The following is a 23,368-nucleotide window of genomic DNA, read 5'->3' as shown; positions in this document are numbered from 1 at the left end:
GCTGAGCCCAAGGGAAATCAAACCCTAATTTCAGCATTGTAAATCCATAGACTTATTTTCTAAAAGACTTGGCACAGCATTGACAATGTATTATGTTACTTTATTCTTCAGTTCTTTGCTTCATAGGAAAATACTGTATTTTCCACCTAATAAGCCAAATTCTGGCCCTAAATTTTGATTTTGGGGTTGGCGATATTGATCACTCCTTTCAGAAATTTCTTCTTCTTAGAAATGTTTTGAAAATTACCATAGTAATTTTGTCCCATCAGCAGCACGTTAAGACTACAGTGAAACGTTGTTTCTGGAATTTCATTGGTTACCTAATTACAGTGAGTGGAGCCAATAACGAATGACATATTGATTCCATCTCTGTCTCAATACGACACGTTCTGCTTTACTACAGAACGCCAATGATCACACACAACATGCATGCTGACGCTGAAACGAGACTAAGAAATCATTTTGAAGAAACTTGTCACTTCTTAAAATGGCTCGCTTATTGGCGGTAAGCAAAAAAACCCTCATTTCCAGAGCTGAAAATTGGCCTCGCTTATTCGCATTCGCTTATTTACCAGAAAATACGGTATGTATTGGATAGATATAAACAGCGCGTTCTCTGGTTGATGGTTGTTGCTTTGAACCTACAAAAACTTACGTTATAAAACTAGATTTTTCAAGGAAACAAGAATTAATAACCTGGAAACTAAACTGAAATTATTCGTATCTAAGAAACTTTTCAGCTTTTGGGATTGATATATAAATTGTTTGAATAAATGAGAATAATTGTGAAAACATGCACACAATGCAACTAGATTTGAAAAAAACAAACTACAAAATAATCATACATCTAAAGTAATGTTTTACACACCTTCCTGGTTTTACTGCAAGGTAATGTTTTTCAGAATTATACTGTCCAAACAGTAGCATGTCATATGAGTATATTTCAGTTCCTCCTGGCACAGCTTCAAGTACATAACTCAGATCAACTCCTGACATCTGAGGCTTAGGTCCATATTGAAAAGGTAAGGCATTAGTTAAAAGGAAGAAGTCCATACAGAAACCTAAATTCAAGTGAAATAAAGCTGTATAAACGTGTCATTCTACAATAACCTGTACAGGTATTTAAAATACAAAAGATTCATTCAACACCCACAATTCTTATCAGTCTTTTATTTTCAGCTACTCATACGTATCCAGGTTTTACAATAACTCACAGAACAATTTTTGTTCTTTCAGTATATTTTTCAATTTTCATTAAATGCAAAACTGTAATATTCAAATACAGATCCAAGTGCTGGCAAAAAATTGTGTTAAGCCCCTGCTTCTCTAAAACTGACAGAAACAGCTAAGTTCAATATATTTTTTTGCATCCCTTGGGGTAGGAACCCTCTGCAGGGACACATGTCACTCACCCTAATGGCCAGTACTGTTAAAATACATGAGCTATTCTTTATACATGTGTAAAGATATCTCTGATGTTTTGATTTTTGCAATAAAATATTGTTCTCTCTGCATATTTTGGTCAAATATGAATTACTGTTTTTAACAAAAAGTCCCATCTAATAGCTTTCCAAGAAATCTGTATAGACACATAAATATGTATAGCTAATAATTTTAAAAAGATACTTGTTTCTAATCCTTCATGACAAATTTCACTAATAATTCCTTCCTCCAATTTGGGACATCATGACAAATGGTACATCAACAGATATAACTGTAAGTGAAGGCAAGAGCTAATTAAGAGCAGGTGCAAACACTGTCAGAAATTGTATTTGTACAATGAACTAGTTTTGTAAATGTACAAACCTCTCTGAGAAATCATTTATGGAATCACAAAATGGATGACCAGACTGACAAAACTTCTAACAAAAAAAAACTTATCACACACGTGTAACAGGCAAATACATTTTATTTCTTCAAAAAAAAGTTAAAACCTAAGAACTTTGTTGTAAATACAAATTTGTAAACAGCTGTAACAAAAACAAATAAGTTGAAACATATTACAACTCCTAATCTATATGATGAACTAAACTGTACACTGGCTAGTTTCACTATATTGGTAACACTTCAAGTGGTAGCCATATTGTTGGTCCCTAAATTGTCAAGTGTAACTGTATTAACATCAAAGATATCCAGGTGATGATTAAATGTAGTCACCACTCTTTCAGTTTTGGTGTTCACATATTTTTCAGTATTTCTTGTCACTTCGCTATGTAAGGTTTGGTCTGATTTTAAATTTTGTGCAAAGCTACACAAGAGCTATCTGTACTAGTCATCTCTAATTTAGCAGTGTAAGACTACATGGAAGGCAGCTAGTCATCACCACCCACTGCCAACTCTTAGGCTACTTTTTACCAACAAATAGTGGGATTAACTGTCACATTATAATGCCCCCACAGCTAAAAGGGGGAACATGTTTGGTGTAATGGAGATTCAAACTCGAGACCCTCAGATTATGAGTTGAGTGCTTGGCCAAAATGGGCCAAGAAATTAGGAATCTTTCCTAACAAAATGTTTTACTAATATAATTAATACATTTTTGGTTTACAGTCATGTATCGCTGTAAAAGTGTATGGGCTGAATTTTATAAGTCCCAATAATTTATTTTTATATTACTTTTGTAGTTTTTATTGTAATTGTGAAAAGAAAATGGGTCTGTCAATTGCAAAACAACTTGTCTGTAGAAATAGTATTGTACAGACTTACAGCACTATGTTGGTCTACACTGCTTTTATTGTGATGTGCTGTATTATTAATAAAAAAATAGAAATTTTCATGTAAGCTTATAAAAGGCTGTGGTAAATTAGTTAGTACAGAATACACATTATACAAGTATTAATATTTAAACAGTACAAAATATTACATGCTGCAATTGATTGTTTATTAATATAACAAATATTTAAACAAAAGCTAACAGAATACATGTACAACCAACCAAATTTATATATATTTTTTTAATTAAGTGCCATGAACTATAATTAGTTGATAAATGTGTTCAGTATATTAAAAAGCTGTGGAAGTGAACTATATAAACTGTGTACAAATATGTTTATAACCCACACAATTTGAAGTAAAAGTTGTTTAATTTTTCACCTGAAACACTTGTACGTTGTTGTTTAGCAAGGTGAGACATTTGTATCTTTATATAACACATAATCAAAAACTCTGTCAAACTGCAAACTTGGTTATCTTCTGACATACAGTCAAACATGTCTCCATATACACCAGAGAAAATTCCATTCAAGATTACTTCCAAAACCCCAACCTGTATTGCAAGGCTAACTGTAGTTGCCTGAGAAAATTCCCCCTTGCTGACTTTAAAGTCTCAAATTATCTTTCTCTTTCATTTCATGGCACATTTTAGTTACACTTACAGACCGCCCTTACCAAATAACCTCTGTTTTTTAATTTGCTGTAACAATACCAAGTTTCTAGAATTTCTATCTGTCAAAGTCTCCACTCCAAGTAATCTATACAATGAATTCTTTTTTGTGCAGTTTTGACAACCAACAATGTAGGGGTGTGTTACTTTGCATGTCTTCATAATCATAAGTATGAGCTTGTGTACTTGAAAACCCCATATATCCACCTCTAATTTTTCTTTGCTGTAAAACTGACAAATTTCAAGAATTTTCATCTTTTAAAGCTTCACACCAAATTATCTGTACAATGCCTTCGTATTTTGTGCAATTCTGACTACATAACCAACCATGTATCTTTAGCTGCTTCCTTATAGATAAAGGAATGTTCTATGTGGTGCTTCTTTATAACAACATCACATACATCTCAGAGATCAGAACCACTATGAAATTTAATGTTATCTTCTGTGACACACAAAACTCATGGTTCATCCTGAATTGTACAGTTCCTACTATTTTAATTTCATGATCCATGAATAATCTTTCATATCGAGCTTTGACATGTTAGTACAATTATCATTAAACTACAAAATGACCTAGTAATCCTGGTTTAATTCATATGTTAAAAGGTATTTAAACAAAGGAGAGCATCACAACACTAAAGTATCATATAATCGTTGATCAGATCTGATTGAAATTAAAAACTCAATGAATGATTTTAATATGGAGTTGCACACATCTTTGCTTAGTGATGTCTTTAAATGAAAAACAGTTTTCCGCTTCTACCAAAAAGTTTCAAAATAACTGATTGGAATCCTCATTAGATTCTTGTAATATTTTTCCCAATAGATTTCTGGAGTTCAAGGGATAAAACATATTAAATGTTCTTATTAATTTAGTGCTCACCTCCCTTAAAGATAAGTTCAAGTCTCTGTTAAATAATTTTATGGTATTTGCTACATATGGACTAAAAAGTTTGTGCTACAAAGTCAACTTTTGTTTTATTCTTCTGTGATTGAATGTGTCTTGATCTGAATTTATTTCCTGGGTGAAAGCCTTCTTCTTCTTGCAATATATGCAAATTAGTAATCAAACATCATTTAATATATTCAATTTTTTTACATTTTTCTGAGGTACAAAAGTATCTCCAATGAGCTTTAATACCTAACACATATCATGCAAGATATAAATTTTTACATTTTTCATTGCCAGCATGGAAAAATGATGGCATAAGTTTTCTGGTGACATATCAGCCTTTAGTTCTTTTCAACATGGAGAAGTGGAATCTTGGACCACAATTGTAATCTCAACACCTTCATCACATTCTCACCAAGTCTGCTTGTTCATACGGACAACTGACACCTTCCAGTTATTGTTCACAGAAACAACCGTTAATACAAATACATTGTACACAAAGAGAGTTGTATCATCTTCTCCAACATCAACTTTCTGAATAATTTGTTTCCGTCCACCTCCACATTTTCTTACATCCATTTGATAGTATTAAAGTAGAAATAACTTCACTGGTTCCTTCTTTTTCAGTTGTTTTAATACATCTAACACTTCTTGTGTAAAACCTCGTGCCTCATTAATGCTTTGACATCACTTCTGAATAACAAATATTACAACTAAACTAAAAGTGCATTTTAGAGAACTGTTAGCTTTGGTGTATTAAAACTGTAATGTCAAGAGAAATGACTACAAAAGTGGATAATATGCTGAGTCAGTGTTTTAGTAAGCAATGTCCTTTTAAAGATTTCTAAAGCTGTATCAAAAATGACACGTGTAAAAACACTGATGGATGCATAACTTTCTTTTTATAGCTTGTACAGTTACCTTTAATAACACAATAGTTTGTTTCAAATGTCTCTTTCTTTAGTTGTGAAACCTTTCAGTTTTTCATAACTGTTCTGAAATAACATTTTCCTCTCTTCAGAACAACCACTAAGTAGTAACTATAGTCTAGAAATACACGATCTTTAGTACTGTTCTGTACAGGTGTTCTACTTGAGTTAACTAGAGCCTGAGAAACAGGTTGGTTGAATTTAAAGAAAACTTTGTTTGTGCTGAAAACATATAAATAAGTAAATAATTTAATAAAAACCATTCATTTCTAATATGTATATCTACACAGGAACAACTTGCTTTATTGATTACTGCTGTAATTACCATGTTTCTCACTAACTATTAATTTTTACAGAAGTTCTATAATGCCATTCTATAAAAAATTATCATTGTTTTGACCTATAGATAAACTAATCTTCCTTGATACCAGCAGTGGTATAAATGCTGCTTAGAATTTTACATATATCCTCACTGATTTCACAGAAGTTTCATGCACTTAATCAGATATGATTCGATTACTAGGTGTACTTAACATACACTGATAACTTGTTGATTATAATCTTTACAATGCTGTAATTTATACACCTACATTTGATATTCATTTATTTCAGTTTCAGTGACTTTTGTTTGTTGTAACCTTACCTATCAAAAGGCTTCACCCATTGTAAAATCTATTTATTAATGATTTTGAATAAAACCAGACAGTTGTACATCAAGAAGTGTCTTCAAAATAAACACTTAACCCAATATGTAACAGTTTAAAGATATAATTGAAAAATTAAAACAGTATACTCCCATGTAATAACGTTAATGCAATAACGTAGTTCTTGTATTTGTGGTTTCTTTTAAATTATCTAGTAAAAATAATTCAAACTTCAGTCTTTGGATGATTTCCATCTTTAGATCACGTTTCTATTGCCTTGACATTGAAGATGAACACTTGTACACCTTGTAACTTGTTGTAGGCCTACGTTACAAACGTCGTTCACACTGAACTACAATAACGCATACTTGTAATACAAAATAACGATAACTAACACACTAACTGGTTCACTCTATCTCACAAATCGCTCTCCCAACTTCACAGATATCTTATATTTATGACCTTTGTTTGAATATTCTAGAAGAAAATGACGTCATTTCTTAAACTTTCTAGGCAGCTTACTTAACGTTATCATTCATAACCAGCGTTACCAAGTCTCAGAAAAAAAACAAGCGGCACTGCCGTCCAAAACAAGCAATGCTAACTTTCAAAACTGCTCTTTAAAGCTTAGCCTCAAAATGGCAATTGTGGGTGTGTTTTAATTGAAAAGAAGTGGTCTTAGGATTATACCAAAATTGTAATGATTAACCCAGTCAGCCATCACAACCACTTTACAACCGTCTAATTGTGTGTTGAAGTGAAATATCAAAAAAAAAATGTCTTCAGAACTCTTCAAAATGTTCACCTGTAAGACTTTGTTGGATACCACTTGTCTCTCAAAACAGTTGCAATCCATTTTTTGCAATAATAATTCGAGTTGTATTGTTTGTTTTGAATTTCGCGCAAAGTTACTCGAGGGCTATCTGCGCTAGCCATCCCTAATTTAGCAGTGTAAGACAGACTAGAGGGAAGGCAGCTAGTCATCACCATACACCGCCAACTCTTGGGCTACTTTTACCAACGAATAGTGGGATTAACCGTCACATTGTAACGACCTCACGGCTGAAAGGGCGAGTATGTTTGGTGCGACCGGGATTCGAACCCGCGACCATCGGATTACGAGTCGAACGCCTTAACATGCTTGCCCATGCCGGGCCCTAATTCGAGTTGTCTTCAAAGGTAGCTGTATGAAATTTGAAACTACATGAAGTTGATTGAGATAACAACTACCACAAAACTCCAGGCTTGAAAATGAAAGTTATATGTACTCAAAAGTCTAGTTAGTGTCAGTTAAAAAAATTATACAATTAGACTTTAAGTTACTAGGTATAATACGTTGGTAGTTGAAAATCTATTCATATTAATTTACTTTTGATGTAGAGAAAAGGTCCGTTTATGAATCCAGCTCTTGATCTGCTGTTAAGTTCGTTTGTTTGTAGTTAAGCAAAAACTGCAAATAGGCTATCTGTGGCATACCGCTGAGCTAGTAGGAAGTATCGAAACACGGTTTCTAGGGTTGTTAAATCCGCAAACATGCTAATGCACCAATGGGGGCGTCTGTTGTTAGGATTCCACGCAACATATTTAATTTTAAATTCAGATACGGTCTTTAGGACAGTTTGTATGACGAAATACTAATAAGAAGGCCACTTTAAAACATTTGGTCACTTCATGTGAAAAGTCAGTGCTCAACCCAGTTCAGTAACCAGATCAGTTATTACAAAAGGTATACATTTGGTTTGTTTTGAATTTCGCGCAAAGTTACTCGAGAGCTATCTGCGATAGCCATCCCTAATTTATCAGTGTAAGACTAGAGGGAAGGCAGCTAGTCACCACCATAAACAGCCAACTCTTGTTACTCTTTTACCAACGAATAGTGGGATTGATCGTAACATTATAACGCCCTCACGGCTAAAAGGGTATGTTTGGTTTGTTTTGTTTGTTTTTGAATTTCGCACAAAGCTACTGAGGGCTATCTGTGCTAGCCGTCCCTAATTTAGCAGTGTAAGACTAGAGGGAAGGCAGCTAGTCATCACCACCCACCGCCAACTCTTGGGCTACTCTTTACCAACGAATAGTGGGATTGACCGTCAAATTATACACCCCACGGCTGGAGGGCGAGCATGTTTAGCGACGCGAACCCGCGACCCTCGGATTACACGAGTCGCACGCCCTACGCGCTAGGGGTATGTTTGGTGTGACGGGAATTGGAACCCGCGACCCTGGACTTATGTGTCGAGTGCCTTAACCAGCTTGGCCATGCCGGGCATGGTATACATTTAAACAATGGAGTAAGTATTTATCACGGGCTTTTCATATACTTTTCTTTGTTAATTAATGTGCTGCAGAAGTTTATGTATGTATGTTTATCATCATGTAATACTTGCTTTACGATTTATGGTAATTCGTGATGGTGAAAACTCGAAGTAAAAATGTATCTCAAGGTTAACCTGAAGATGACCTAAGAAGGTCGAAACGTTGTTCTCTATTTTAATAAACGTTTTAATGCCCATACCAGCCGTCTTGAGATACATTTATAGTAATTACTGCCATTATGTACACGTTCTATACAAAAATGTACAAGTTTACTTTTTAAATTCCATGCATGTTTGGCCCTAAAAACCACAAAACAACATTAGTTGCGTAGGTTACGGCCCGGCATGGCCAAGCGCGTAAGGCGTGCGACTCGTAATCCGAGGGTCGCGGGTTCGTGCCCGCGTCGCGCTAAACATGCTCGCCCTCCCAGCCGTGGGGGCATTATAATGTGACGGTCAATCCCACTATTCGTTGGTAAAAGAGTAGCCCAAGAGTTGGCGGTGGGTGGTGATGACTAGCTGCCTTCCCTCTAGTCTTACACTGCTAAATTAGGGACGGCTAGCACAGATAGCCCCTCGAGTAGCTTTGTGCGAAATTCCAAAACAAACAAATAATGCGTAGGTGACATTTTAAATACAAAACAACCATTTTAGCAAATGTTAGGCTTACGTCAGTTTTACTTTCCACATTATTCGAACCTTGCAAATTTTCGATATTGCTTTGAAAAATATGGCAACGTTTCTAAAACCATCAACTGCCATCCCTAATTTTCGACTAATGACCAGAGCCAGAGAGAAGACAGCAAGTCAGCATCCACGCTAATCGAATGATTATTATTCTTATAATGTAACCACAATTAAAAGTGTCTCGAATATTTTTGTTTTATCGCACACATTCGAACCCAAGTCGTTAGTTCCAAAATCTTGAGGAGATCTAGCACAAACATAACCCCATTTAAAATATTAGAAATCTTTTCTGCTCGAAAATAGGCCTCGCCATTCCTAATTTAGCAGTGAAAACTAGAGGGAACGCAGTTAGTCATCACCACCCACTGTAAACTCTTGGGCTACTCTTTTACCAACGAATAGTGGGATTGACCATAATATTATGACGCCCTCACAGCCTAAAGAGCGAATATGTTTGGTGGAACGGGGATTTGAACCCCTGACCCTTAGATTACGAGTCAAGCACCCCTACCCACCTGGCCATGCCTTTACGTTTTCAAGTTTGAATCATGTTATTTAGCTTCAACTTGGACAAACGATCGTGTAATATCTGTACGTGCTGGTTCTTTATTTGTCACCACCCCCCCTTTAAAAATCTTGTGCCTACCAACTTGCTGGTTGATCTTTTTAAAGTTTACTTCAACATCTGTGGGAAGGACTTCAGTTCTTGACATGTTGGTGCTGAACCCTTTTGTTCAGTTACTTTGAAGAATGTGTAACAACAACTTTACATTTGGTTAAGCTCTGAGGATCCCAGCATGCTGAATTATATCGTTGATTTCGCCGATTATTCCTCTGAGTTGCTGGAAAGAGGCACTTCAGTATTGTGCAATATCTTCTGACAGCTCCAATTTGGGTACTGAAACCCTTAGTGCCCCCTGGTGATTCTCTATCTTTTTAGTTGTTCTCTTTTATGGTTTGGTCAATTGAGGATTAAAAAACCGAGTTGTGTTTAACCTGATTTAAGTTATCTGTCCACTTCTGGATGACTGTTTGATGGGGTCAACATGTTGTCCGCATACGATGAGATATATCATGCTTATTGGTTTGATCGTATACAAAAACTCCATAACGTTAAGTCACTGAATTTATGTAAAAAGAAAGTATCTATTTCCTTCCTTTCTTTGGTACATGAATAAGATTTATAATCATGTCGAAAAATACAGCAAATGACACAAAAAAGGATAATATACTATCTCGGTGCTTCCAGTTCCTGACTGACAATAGGAAGGGTACCTCTGTTGTTGCTTTCTGGATTGTTTGGTCAACATAATGTTCTTTATCTATATAAATATAATAGTACTATCTGTTGTATGTATGTGTAACTAATTTGAAGAGTGTACATGGATCTTCATCAAAAACAAGATGAAGGTTCATTAGGTCCACGTGAGAGATACATACAATTTTTCAGTTTTAAATTCTGTGGATCTTATGGGGGTTTTCTAACACAACTTCGCCCCCTGTGGATGGACCTTTACCAAATTTGGCAAGGGGGTTTGTTACCCTGAGGTTAGTACTAACTAATGAGTCTTAACAACAATTAATACACAAAATATACTAGACTTCAGCTCTATTATTCACGCCCATTAAAGTCCAGGTTATTTTCAGAAACGTTAACAGACTAAAATGGTAGATATTTAAATATTTTCTATCCAATTACAACAAACTGACATTTTTATATTTCACTCGGAAAACGTATTTTACTCTTTTAAGTCCACCATTAGGCTTCATTTTAAGCCTAGTTATAAATTAAAGAAGCAGGGTTTATATCGTATTCGTCTTAATCATACTTGTCATAAGACATGAGTATTATACTTATATTTTTATTCCCATACTTTGTCTCACGCCTTAATATATTGTTCAAAAATATAATAGACCTAACAATAAACACTAATGTCTTATGACAAGTATAATTAATAATGTTTCGCTATTTCGGAAAAACGTTCACATCAAACAACTGTTCTATATTATTTTGTTGGTGAGGTATTGTGCACATTTTTACAGCAGAAACTCCACGTATATAACAAAATAAAGTATGGAAAATTTCGATGAACAAAAAGACATCGCGTTAGGCTTATCTGAAGCCAAACGAATCCACACTCATAACTACACTTATAATGCTAAAATTAACGTAATATTGCAAGTCTGCAGGCCGCTAGGTTACTTACATACTAAAAAAAGATGACACTCTATACTAATTTGAGAGCTTAGGCCAGTGACCATTGCTTTCGAATATCTACACATTTCAATTACTTTGTATTTAAAAATGAATCAAAGTATTTTATAATCATCATAAACTGTTTTTAGCCTAACTTAACAAACTACGACGCTTATCTTTTGGTCACTCAACAATAAATAGAAACTCGTGCTTTTACATAATTCACGAGCAACTTCCAAAGATGCGTTGATTGGTTTTAAGCGATTAGCAAGGGCGTGCGAAACAGTTACAGTACAGTTTTCTCTTTTTCGAATATTTTCCTGATATTGATCAGAAAGAATAAAATATAAGTGATATTTTACATATATATAAAATTAAACATTTTATTACTGTTAATACAATTTATATTAAGTATACAGAGACTTTGAAATAAGAAATAACTCTGTAAGTTATACCATAATTAAACTGAAAATAAATTATTATTTTTATGTATATAATATAATATATTTTGGTTGTACGTCATCAACTGGAAACATCCTGTTTAATGTTACTGCAATCTATTGTGCAATGAGATATTTTTAAAAAAATCTTTATGTAAAGCATCTCAACTTTCAAAATATAAACTTCATCTTAATTAATGCAGTAAGAAAACCTAATAATATAAGAATAAGCAAATTTCAAGCTTCGTATTCCATTAGAAACTCCAAGAAGAACGACAACCAAAAATCTGTAATTATCAGAATAGTAAGTTCATTGTAATCCAAAATCGGCTATCTGCACAATATACATTTATTATATTTGGAAACGCATATTAATAAAACATTCATAGCTCTTTTTGTAAAAACAAAAGTGAAGAAATCAGTTTAAACCTCACAGATTACCCAAGTTCTCAACGATTTACGTACTATTAACATATTTCACAAATATTGCTGTTAGTGTTAAATTTATCAACCATCTGCTTCTCCTAAGCCTCTTTAGTTTACCTTCTTTCATTATTTTTAATTAAAGCATTATCATCCCAATAGTTCTCTATATTTTCCAACTTACCTATCAATTTAAATCCTCGATTTTCTTCTTGAAGTGTTTCGTTGGAAAATTTGGTTTGATATTCACTTCTTGTTTTTGTTTTTTACTTTAGGAACATACCTATCTTAAAATTCCACCTAACCTTTTAACTCATTATTCTAATTCACTAATGAAAAACTTGTCTAATGGTTGAAAAAAACACATTCCTCAAACTAAGATTTAATTTATTAAAAATAAAAGTTAAGAAAATCTAATCATTATAAAACTAAAGTCAAATGAGCTGTGGAAACAACAACAATCAGTGGCCTAATGGTTAATGTGTGGACTGGGAGATCTGAGACTCTTGGTTCTCTCAAAAACACTTTGTACCTACAGGTGTGAATGTCATAAAAAAGTAACTGCCAATCTTACTATTCAGATAAGAAATACTATTTCAAATGGCGAATGATGTAAAGTGTTTTTCTTTCCTTCTGGCTCACAGTTCAAAATTAGTGACTGTCCAGCATGAATTAAAAGGTTCTTTGGCCTGGCTGTTTAGCTCATTGTTTTGCGTAAGTTTCATGCGAGAAAACAAATTTTATCTCTAAATATTTTTATGCTATCATTTGTTTGTTTTTATAAGTACTTAATTATTTGCTTCCATAGCATATTTAAAATTTTGAGCTATAGAAAAAATAGCAAAATTTTGTAAACTTTACTTTGAAACCAAAAGGAGTGGAAAACATGTAGTACAGCCTGGTATTGCACCTTTAATATTTCTATAAATTTGAATACTTGTATCCTGACTAATTATAAATGATGTTAACTAATATAAAACAAGTGAACTTCCTCACATAACACAATGTGGCTTTGCTATAAAAAAAACACACACACGCCTTTACATAAAGTAACCACGATAGTTAATACACTTTCAGCGTTTTATTTTTATCTTAAAGTACAGTTTCGTAAATAAGACAACCAATATATATATTGTTGTCTTCGAATTATACATGTAACAGTGACGTAGTAATAGTTTGTTTGTTTTTGAACTTTGCGCAAAGCGACACGAGGGCTATCTGCGCCGTAGTAAAGAAAAGCATTTATCCTCGGGCGACGGGTTCAGAGGGCGTCAAATGAACAACTAGTTTACCCATTATTTAGTTGTTCCCATAATACTAAAGCTTATTAAAATGTATTTTATTATTTAATTGACATTAAATATCACTATATCATCAGAAATGCCATACCTTGGCAATTTCCTTGTTTTTCAGTGTTACATGGATTAAAATTCACTGACGTTTCATAGTTGGCAGTAAATTTAGCAATTATGTGAAAGTATGGGTTGCGTTTTTTATTGGAAGGAGGCACCAAATTCCCGGGCGTCAGACACCCTCACTACGCTATTGAAATGTGATGATTGTTAAGGACTGAAAACACTGCTGGCAGTGAGTGCACCTAAGTGATGACCTAAAGCAGGGTGATCATAGAAGCTTTTTATAATCAAAAATAAAACAAAGGCTTATTTGTTCTAATTATAATTTTAGAAAGTTAGTAGCTGTTCTGGAAGAAGTTATTACATAATTATCGATCTTCTTTCTATCGCTATCAGATGGCACCAGTGTCAATCATGATTCTTTTCTGTACTATAGAACTTTAGGAGTTATGGAGACAGGTAGGCTTAGGTGTTAAAAGTTTAAAAAGAACGTCAAATCATGTTTACTATTTCTACTGTTCTGCCAAAAGCTGTGTATGTATATGTATGTGTGCATAATCATCAAAGTTTTCTTGTTGATAAACTTTTTGTATCGAAGTAAGTGAAAGATAGTAAAGAAAGTGTTCGAAAAATCGAGGCTCTATTATTATTATTATTATTAGTAGTAGTAGTACATAATTTACTTGGTTCTAATAGTTCGAGTTGATGTTATATAAATGTAATTATTATGTTTCTTGCACCAAGATCTCCGAGTACTACTCTAACAGTCTATGTTACAAAAAGAGTCTTATAACACGAAATCATCATTTGATATATACATTTTGATTTGACTTTAATGATATTGGATGAGACCCATTTAGTCTGTAGAAAAAATTTAAGTCTTAACTGAAGCTTTCTTAAAACTTAACTGCTCCGTCTTAAGCCATCCAAGTAACGTATTGGTGCTATTGGTAGGGAAAGAACATTAGGTTCTATTTACATTAATATTAAATACGAGTTTAAAAGAGATTGCATAGGTCATTTATAAGCTCGAATTTAGAGTACTGTGTTCAGTCTTGGGTTCCTTACCTTAAGAAGATTGTTGAATTGTTAGAAAATAATCACAGGATAGATATTCGGGTGACACCTGAATGAACAGGATCTTGCACATTGTTTTCTTTCGAAAAAAACATGAAAGAGATCTGATGTTTATTTCAGTGATAAAGGCTGGCTTTCAAATTTTATTTTTATTTTATCATTCAGTATAAATGAACTTCCCTTGTTGTCCCTGAATTATAGATTTACTAATTATTCATTATGAAACTGTACTGGTAAAATATTGAGCAAATAAACATACATTCTGCAGATAAAAGTCATTATTTTATCTAAATTAATAAAAATGTTTAGTATTTGAGCATAATGAACATTCAGTATTTTACTCTTCAAACTCCAGTCCTTTGATTGTGTAAGATCCAAGAACTGGTTATTCAACATTATAGAATGGAATGATCAACAAATAGAAGAAAAATTGAAAAAGTTTTTTATATAAATGAAATAAAGATGAAATTATTGTTAGAATATTTTAAGATCACCTGTTATTACAATATTTCTTTATTCTTACTAAAAATGCATTATTGTTTTATAGTATATTGAAAGTTTAATTTTTATTTATGTATATGATTTTCTTTTCTTTCTTTCAGATAAATATTCCATTTTATAAGAAAACGTTAATTTCAAAATCTTCTGAAGGTATGTGTAATACTTTAAAACTTCTGTATTTTATTCAAAATGTTTGTTGTTTAATATCACCAAATCTCTCCCGAACCTATAACATGCATTTATGTTTTGTTTTCTATTTTCTGATGTATTAAATGCCCCTTGTACATTATAAATTAACCCTGAAATTTTAAAGAGATTTATTTTAAATTTAAAAATTTTTCCCATTATTTATTTTTGTACATTTATTATATATCCAGACAAAACTTGTTTACATTAATATTTGCGTTCTAGTGAATGGCAAACGGGTTTTCTATCACTGGTCAGTTAAACATGCATGATGAGTTGCTTTTTCTTCGCACAATATGTGAAAGAACAACAATACACATTTATCCAGTCTTAGTGTTATATTATTTGATTAAATGTCATAGCAATGTTATTACATTTTCTTATATATTGTTTTAAAATATGTTACTAGGTGGCAGCACATAAGTAAAGTGTAGAAATCCTTCTGTTAAAGTCACGTTATCAGGGGATATTAAGTAAAATTAGCATCAGGCAAAGCGAATGAAGCATTAAAGAAATATAGTAAGAAACCCACGAAACGATATAGTGAAAGAAAATCCTCCTGTTCTTTAAGTGGTTATATATTTTTGTTGTGAATACTAAACAACATTTTCTATGGCTGATTGGACAAAAATGCATTTTGAATTGTCTCTCTATTTTCATACAAACTATATGTTGCTGCTTGCTGATCGCGGGACTGGAAGATGTCAGTCGTGGGAATTATAATTTGAAGATCAATCCTAGTATTTGTTAGCAAAGGATAGCCCAAGAGTTGGCTGATGGTGCTGCTGGCTTGTGATAGGCAGTTTAAAATTAGGGACAACGGTAGATAGATACCCTTAGCTTTGCCATAAAACAAAACAATACAAAAACATTTGATTGAGGTCAAAGCTAAGGTAATGTATTAGTAAATCTTGCTGACGTTATAAAAAACCTTGGGTGTTTCTAGCTGTATTGAGGTATTACAGAAAGACCTTGATCAGCTGGCAAGTTGCTAGTTCATGTATTTTGGATATCCTAATTTGAAACACACCTTTAAAATGGATGGGAACATTCTCAATTGGAATGACTCAAGAAAAAACGTATCTTGGCATAGTAGTGGATTAGTCATCAAGCCATTGAGACAGTGCTTTGTTGCTAGTAGTAAATATAAAAGGTTATAATGTGTTTATAGACTCATTACAACTCAAAGGAGGCAAGTATCTCAGCACAAGTTAGACCTCATTTCGAATATTGTGCACAGTTTTAATCTCCTTATCTAAAAAAGAATATATTAATTGTAAAAGGTTTGAAGGCGGACTGCAAGGTTGAAACCAGAGATGAGTTTAGATAACTTGTTTCTTGAGAAAAAAACGGGTAGGAGATGACCTTATTGGATTTCACAAGATTACATGAGGAAATCAAAAATATGAAGGTCTCTGATTCCTTTGTACTGTATTATGAAGAAATAAGGTGATGGGGCACAAGTTAGTTACTGGAAAAGAAAAGTTTTGTTTTCCTAACAGGGTTGCTGATTCACAGAATGAATTGGTGTTAGTTGGAATGTAAGTTATACCTGATTTCCTGTATATTGGTTGCCTTTGAAGTTTTACTTTTCTCAAGGATGGGTGTGAAAAGGACTCTTGAAACAAATGCTCTGTCTTTGTTTGTATGTTGTGTTAGAAGTGTGTAACTGTAAGCCTCCCCTATTAAGCTGAATTTGAATGGTTCTAAAGTTGGACATACATACCATCATAATTTGTTTATATATAATGAACACTAGGACTGCCACAAGTGAAAGACAATTGTGGGATCTCAGCTTAAGAATATCTTAACCTTTAAATAGTTCTTTGGTTAGATAGTTTAAACTACACAATTAGTAATAAACCTTTCAGTGATAATAATATACAAACAAAAACATCAGTCACTTTAAGAATGCATTGAATTCTGTAAAAGCAAGCTGGTTTGTTTACATAAGTTAATTTTTATTGGTAAAAGAACGTAAAACTAACTTTTACTGCTTTCGAAAAGTAAAATTTGAGGTAAAATAATTCTAAGGTTACAGCTTAATCTAACTCATAGAGAATTCATTATTTCATTTTCTATCTGCTGTGACACATGAGAATGAAACTGTAATTATGTGTATGTCAGAATGTCATTGGGAACTCCCCCACGTTAGAAAAGCTTTACCTTGGAACAATGAGAAACCAGACGTGTTTTTGTTCACATACACAATAAATCAGTGACTACCATGATGTATATATTGTAAGATATATCTTGATATTTTGTGTTTTTCACCATAAGAATGTGTAATGAATAATATATGTGATTAGTTACATAAAGTGTTGTAGCAGGAAGGTATTGGCATACTCCCCAAAAACTAATATAATTTACAGTTACTATATAAATTAAATATGTTGACCCCCTGTCCCAATGCTTCTAAACTTTTCTGTCAACAAACAAACAGCTGGTGATTTTCTGTACAGCACACAACTCTACGTGGTGATGTATGACAATGAAACAGGTATCAACACTGGTGATAAAGAGGATGTTGCTAAGTTACCGACAAGCCAGCATCAAGGTTTAATACCAGCTCGGTGATACATCTCCATTGGGACAGCAGTAAATCTATGGACATACAATGCTAAAATCTGGGATTTTATTCCCTGTAATGGACATAGCAGATATCCAAATGTGGTTTTTGTGTAAAAACTACACAAACATTGTCACAAGATTTCCACAGATTGTTGTGGTCTTATGATACCAGTGAAAAGCTAGTTGATCTCTGCAAAGTATATTATAATTCAATACATTCTGAGTAAGTGTTTTTAATACTTAGCTATGGAAGTAGTGCATTATGATTAGATGTTATGGATAACTATATATATATATATATATATACATAAAACAATTTGTCTTGGAAAAAGACAAACATTTCATATATATATATGTATGTATGTACATATGGCATCATAATTATTTACTGGTTTAACTGAATGAACTAAAAGGACAAGAGTAGATAAAACACATTGTCATATTAGTTTAGCTACATAATTTATACCAAGAGAAGTTTGTATTGTTTACAGTGTAAGGTTATTCCAGGTTTAAAATAGTTTTTATGTTTTATCCAACCCTAAATTTGCTGTTTTAACATTTTGTCTAGTATATAATTTTATGTAACTATAAGTCCTGATGTGCAGTATTTAAGAAATAGTAACATTTTGAAACTGTAAGTTATTTTAAAGTTCCTTATGTAATTAATCACAACTGATTGAATGTTTTTTTGTGAAGTATCTTCTTTGTTTTAAAAACATACCAACAACAGATTTCAGTTTGTCTGTACCAAGTGGTACTTTGTATCCATATATAGTTTATGAAACTTGTGAATCATCCTATTTTGTGATTGTTTGTAAAGGTACAAAGACATTATGTTTTGATAAGGGCTCGTCTCAATGTTCTGTTTAATATTCCCAGGAAGTACGAGAACAGATGTTAAGGGTTTTCTTTTGTTGTTGGGGGTTTTCTTTTGTTGTTGTCCTGACAGATGTTAAGGGGGTTTTCTTTTGTTGTTGTCCTGACAGATGTTAAGGGGGTTTTCTTTTGTTGTTGGGGGGTTTTCTTTTGTTGTTGTCCTGGCAGGTTTACCAAAATAAAATTTAAAACTGATTTCATTTAGAAACATTTTGTGCTAAACTATAGATGAATTAAATAATAAACTTGAAATAAATTATATGTTAAACTAAAGATGCCCCCAGTAACACAATGATATATCTGCGGACTCGTGCTACAAAAAACCGGGTTTCGATACTTGTGGTGGGCTGAGCACAGATAGCCCATTGTGTAGCTTTGTGGTTAATTCCAAACAAACTAAACTACAGATAAATTAGGACTAAGTTCTCCATAAATTTGTTTTGGATTTTAATTTGTACAATAGTTTTGTGATAAAGTATTCCCCCATCGGTAAACCATCAGTAAGTATAAGAGTTTGTGCTGTCAAACATAGGATTACGATACCTGCGGTGGGCAGGTCACAAATAGCCCGTTGTATAAGTTTGCGCTTAACAGGAATTATGCTGCCCCCTGCTCTTTGTTGATCAGTAGTAATTCTGTGGGTTTATACCGACAAAAACAGGGTTTCAATGCCCTCAGTGAGAAAAGCACGGGTGGCCTGTTGTTTAGCTTTGTGATTAAAAATACGTTACTTTAAGGTAGTGTATCTCGATCAGTAAGTGTGATTGAACGTTTCAAAATATAGGACTGTAGTGACTTAGAGTTAACTGAAAGTCTGAGGTTAAATTAACATTGTACTATTTCAGTAAAGTACGTAGTATTATAAACATTAAACTGGTTTTCAATCGCGACTTACGATTATTATAGTGCAATTTCAAACTGAATACAAGAGTGGAATTTGGTATTTAACCCTCAATAACGAAGTAGCATATATATATACGAAAAGAAAGTGCATTGGTTTTTAGTAGCGTACAGGCAAATGAGAGAGAGAAACCGGTCTGGAAATGGCCTTGTGAGCTCTCTCAAGCGTTGAGGCCGTTCAGCTTGTCAATACAGGGATAATCGGTAACGGACAAGTTAACATGACATGACAGGTTGCCTTGAAAACTTCCCTGATAAGTGGTTTGTTCGCGAAGGATATGTATCTTTCTTGACACACAATTTGATTTTGAATCATTGGTATCAGAGCGTAATCAGGTTCGCAACTGTTCGAGTTGGATATCACGTGCGGTAAGTTACCAGTTCCCACGTGAACGTTCATCTGTTCTAATGTATATTGTGTGTGTTTTTTTTCACCCATGAGGCCTAATTATAGTTAACTATGTACTGAATTGTACAAATTATGTAGATTACAGTGTGCTTACATAAGTTTCACTTTTAAAAACTGAAAAGTGACTAATTAACGGAAAGATTCCGAACTTTTGAGTGTTTTTTTTTGTGATTTTTTTCGGTTTAAACTTCTTACAACGATGATCCTGTTACAAGTGGTTCTGACGTCATAAAAAATCGAGTTGCGTTCAGGTGTTTTTCACGTTTTACGAGTTATTGTTTTGGAGTTATTTAATGTGTGGTACGATACGCATACGAGGCCTGGTCTGTGAGACCAAAATCCCAACAATGAGAAGAAATCTTCAACGGTTCTCCATCTATCAGGCGGGCTGGTTCAAAATGCATGTCACTAAAACGCATGGACATGGCTGAGTCTATGGGAGAGAATTGAAAAGGTGGGGGTCAGTTAGAGGTGAGCAGGTTCTCTTGCCCCGCCAAAGCAGTCACAGGACTGAAAAGTTTGAGTAGTACTGCTTTAGACAACCTTGTATCATCAGTTTGGTCGAACCCGTGATGTAACGTTCACGTGTTGTTATTTTTGGTGGTTGAAACGTGAAATAGAATTATGAATTTTGTGTTCTCTCTCGGAAACAACCTCAAAAATATTTTCATTTTTAGCTTTTGTTGTGTAACATAACGTTTTTGGACGACATGGGGCTTATTTGGCCCACATCGGCTGTTCCATCCTTTAAACTAGTAATAAATAAATTAAAGATAAGAAATCTTAAAGCCAGCCCTTATAATTCACACACTTATCAAGCTGTTTCTCAAACTCGTTTAAATTTACTGGCTCTACAACATCTGAAGGCAACCCATTCCGAAGACCAACCACCCTGTTAGAAAAATGAAACTGCCTTAGTTGAAGATGACTCCTATCCTGCCAAAGTTTATATTTATGTCCTGTAGGCCTACTATTCTCATTGTTAAATATGAAAAGAGATGATACATCAACAGTATCAATTACGTTTACAATCTTAAACACCTCAATCAAATCCCTCCTAACTCTTTTATTTTTCAAGAGAAAATAATTTTAGATTTTGACTTCACTTCACATGACAATCCCTCTGTCATAGTTACCATTCTAGTAACCCTTCTCTGAACGCTTTCCAACAGTTCAGTGGCTTTCCTAAGCGAAGGTGCCCAAGACTGAACGCTATTTCAAATGTGGCCTAACCAGTGACCTATACAAGAAAATTATAACTTCTTCAGACCTATAGAAGGGACCTATACAAGAAAAGTATAACTTCTTTAGACTTATAGAAGGGTTGTTGATGGAGTCATTTTATGGCAGTTGTAATGTGTTTCACCATCATTTGTTTTTTCTTCTAAGACTTGATACTGAACAGGCTGGCCACTTTGAATAAAAGATGATGTGTTAACAGCCCTTTCAAAATGCGCTGAAGTAAATGAAATGTCAAATAATAATAAAAAAAACTAGGAGTGAATTTGGAAACCAGCCAACACGTTTACGTGACGTGTTATATTCAACATGTGATCCACGTATATTTATTAATAGCTAATTAAAACATCTGTGTATGAAAAAGGAAGTAAAACCGCCAAGACGCGCAATGTTTTGTGTTTAGTTTCGACAATTAGAAATGAAATATATTAAAAAGAGGAACAGACCCATTCTCTTAATTAAACACTTCATAGAATCAGACATCAGACAACACAAACTACCGGAGGCTGTTCTGGCATGGCCAGGTGATTAGGGCGCTCGACTCGTAATATGAGGGTCCCGGGTTCGAATCACCATCACACCAAACATGCCCGCCTTTTCAGCTGTGGGGGCGTTAATATTTGACGGTCAATCCCATTATTCGTTACTAAAACAGTAGCCCAAGATATGGCGTGCAGACTATTGGTGTATAAATCATTCTAAATTCTAGTAAAGATATGAGACTTAGATTACCCGATCAAGACACGACAGGCATAATTATCACTCAACGTGTCTTTAATTAAACGTATTCAACAGGTTTTGGTTTGTTGTTTTTCACGGTGAAATTAACGTGATAGTTTTATTGGCAAATATTACCAGAGTTCGACGTACGAGTGTAACGAGAAGCACACCAGCAAGTTAGGCCCACGCGCTCATCTTACACACACAACTTACATCTATAATAGCAGCCAAACTGTCACAGTTCCTCAAGATGTGAAGGACAGGTGTTAAGGTCAGTCTGTAACTTGACTCACTACTTGTCACTGAGTTTTGTGGAATTTCAGTCTTTATTAGTAACCTTTGAACGAGAACAAATAAAAAAATAAGTATAGGCCTATTATAGTAGTGGAATGTGTATAATATTTATGGCGGTTTCATTTTTTTCGTTTTACTTATTATAGTTAGGAAGGGTAGAAATCCTCGAAACAGAAGTAGTTTAATTGTCAAATGATACATTTTAACTTCACGTTTATTTTTAGCAACTTAAACAGCTCATCTGCTTGATAAATTAGTACCATCTCTATTACATATAAGGCCCCGGCATGGCCAGGGGGGTTAAGGCACTCGACTCGTAATCCGAGGGTCGCGGGTTCGAACCTTCGTCACACTAAACATGCTCGCCCTTTCAGCCGTGGGAGCGTTCTAATATGACGATCAATCCCACTATTCGTTTTTAAAAGAGTAGCCCAAGAGTTGGCGGTGGGCGGTGATGACTAGCTGCCTTCCCTCTAGTCTTACACTGCTAAATTAGGGACGACTAGCGCAGATAGCCCTCGTGTAGCTTTGCGCGAAAATCAAATCAAAATACGACATATTCCATAAGGCCGATAAAAATACAAGTTCGTGTTGGCGATTTGAAGACTACTAGAAGTTCACATAGAGTGATGGACTTCTTGTGTTGGTGGAGTTTGTCTTGTAAGACTTGGAAGAATGCGTTGCTTTATGCTAGTAATTCATTCTCCTGAACTGTGTCTTCTTTGTTTGTTGTTAGAATTTCGCACAAAATTACACGATGTCTATCTGCGCTAGCCGTCCCTAATTTAACAGTATAAGACTAGAGGGAAGGCAGCTTGTCATCACCACCCACCGTCAACTCTTGGGATACTCTTTTACCAACAAACAGTGGGATTGACCGTACATTATAACGCCCCACGGCTGAAAGGGAGTGCATGTTTGGTGTGACGGGATTCGGATTACGAGTCGAGTGTCTTAACCACCTGGTCATGCCGGGCCCAGCGGTAAGTCTACGGATTTACAACGCTAAAATCAGGGGTTTGATTCCCCTCGGTGGACTCAGCAGGTAGCCCGATGTGGTTTTGATATAAGAAAACACACACACTCTTCACTTACAGACGTACCTTCTACCAGTATTTCCTTACCTTCAACTTGACATATTAGTCAATCAAGAAAAGAACTTGTATCCTTCTTATTAATATGTTAACAATATGAAGTTTTGTTACCAGGTTGTATTTTTTTCAATCGAGGCATGGGTTTGTAATCTTGTAAAAAGCGGTTACTCGAGCCAGAAACATTTGGGAACCACTTTCCGTTTTAATGTATGTTAGCGCCCTCACAGTGTACCTCGA

The 23,368-nt window shown here is 34.2% G+C and overlaps 1 pseudogene across 1 annotated transcript in view; it reads left to right on the top strand.

Annotated features, from left to right (window-relative positions):
* The first annotated feature begins 13,688 nt into the window (after window positions 1–13,688).
* The window catches only part of LOC143247633 (uncharacterized), a 68,921-nt pseudogene continuing 59,241 nt past the window's right edge, over window positions 13,689–23,368 (top strand). Inside the window, exons 1-2 of the transcript XR_013026624.1 lie at window positions 13,689–13,798; window positions 14,944–14,992. The product of XR_013026624.1 is annotated as an uncharacterized LOC143247633 (transcript). The remainder of the gene's footprint in view (window positions 13,799–14,943; window positions 14,993–23,368) is intronic.

Source organism: Tachypleus tridentatus, chromosome 3 (assembly GCF_004210375.1).
Source record: "Tachypleus tridentatus isolate NWPU-2018 chromosome 3, ASM421037v1, whole genome shotgun sequence".
NCBI lineage: Eukaryota > Metazoa > Arthropoda > Merostomata > Xiphosura > Limulidae > Tachypleus > Tachypleus tridentatus.
This window is presented reverse-complemented; position numbering and strand designations above follow the sequence as displayed.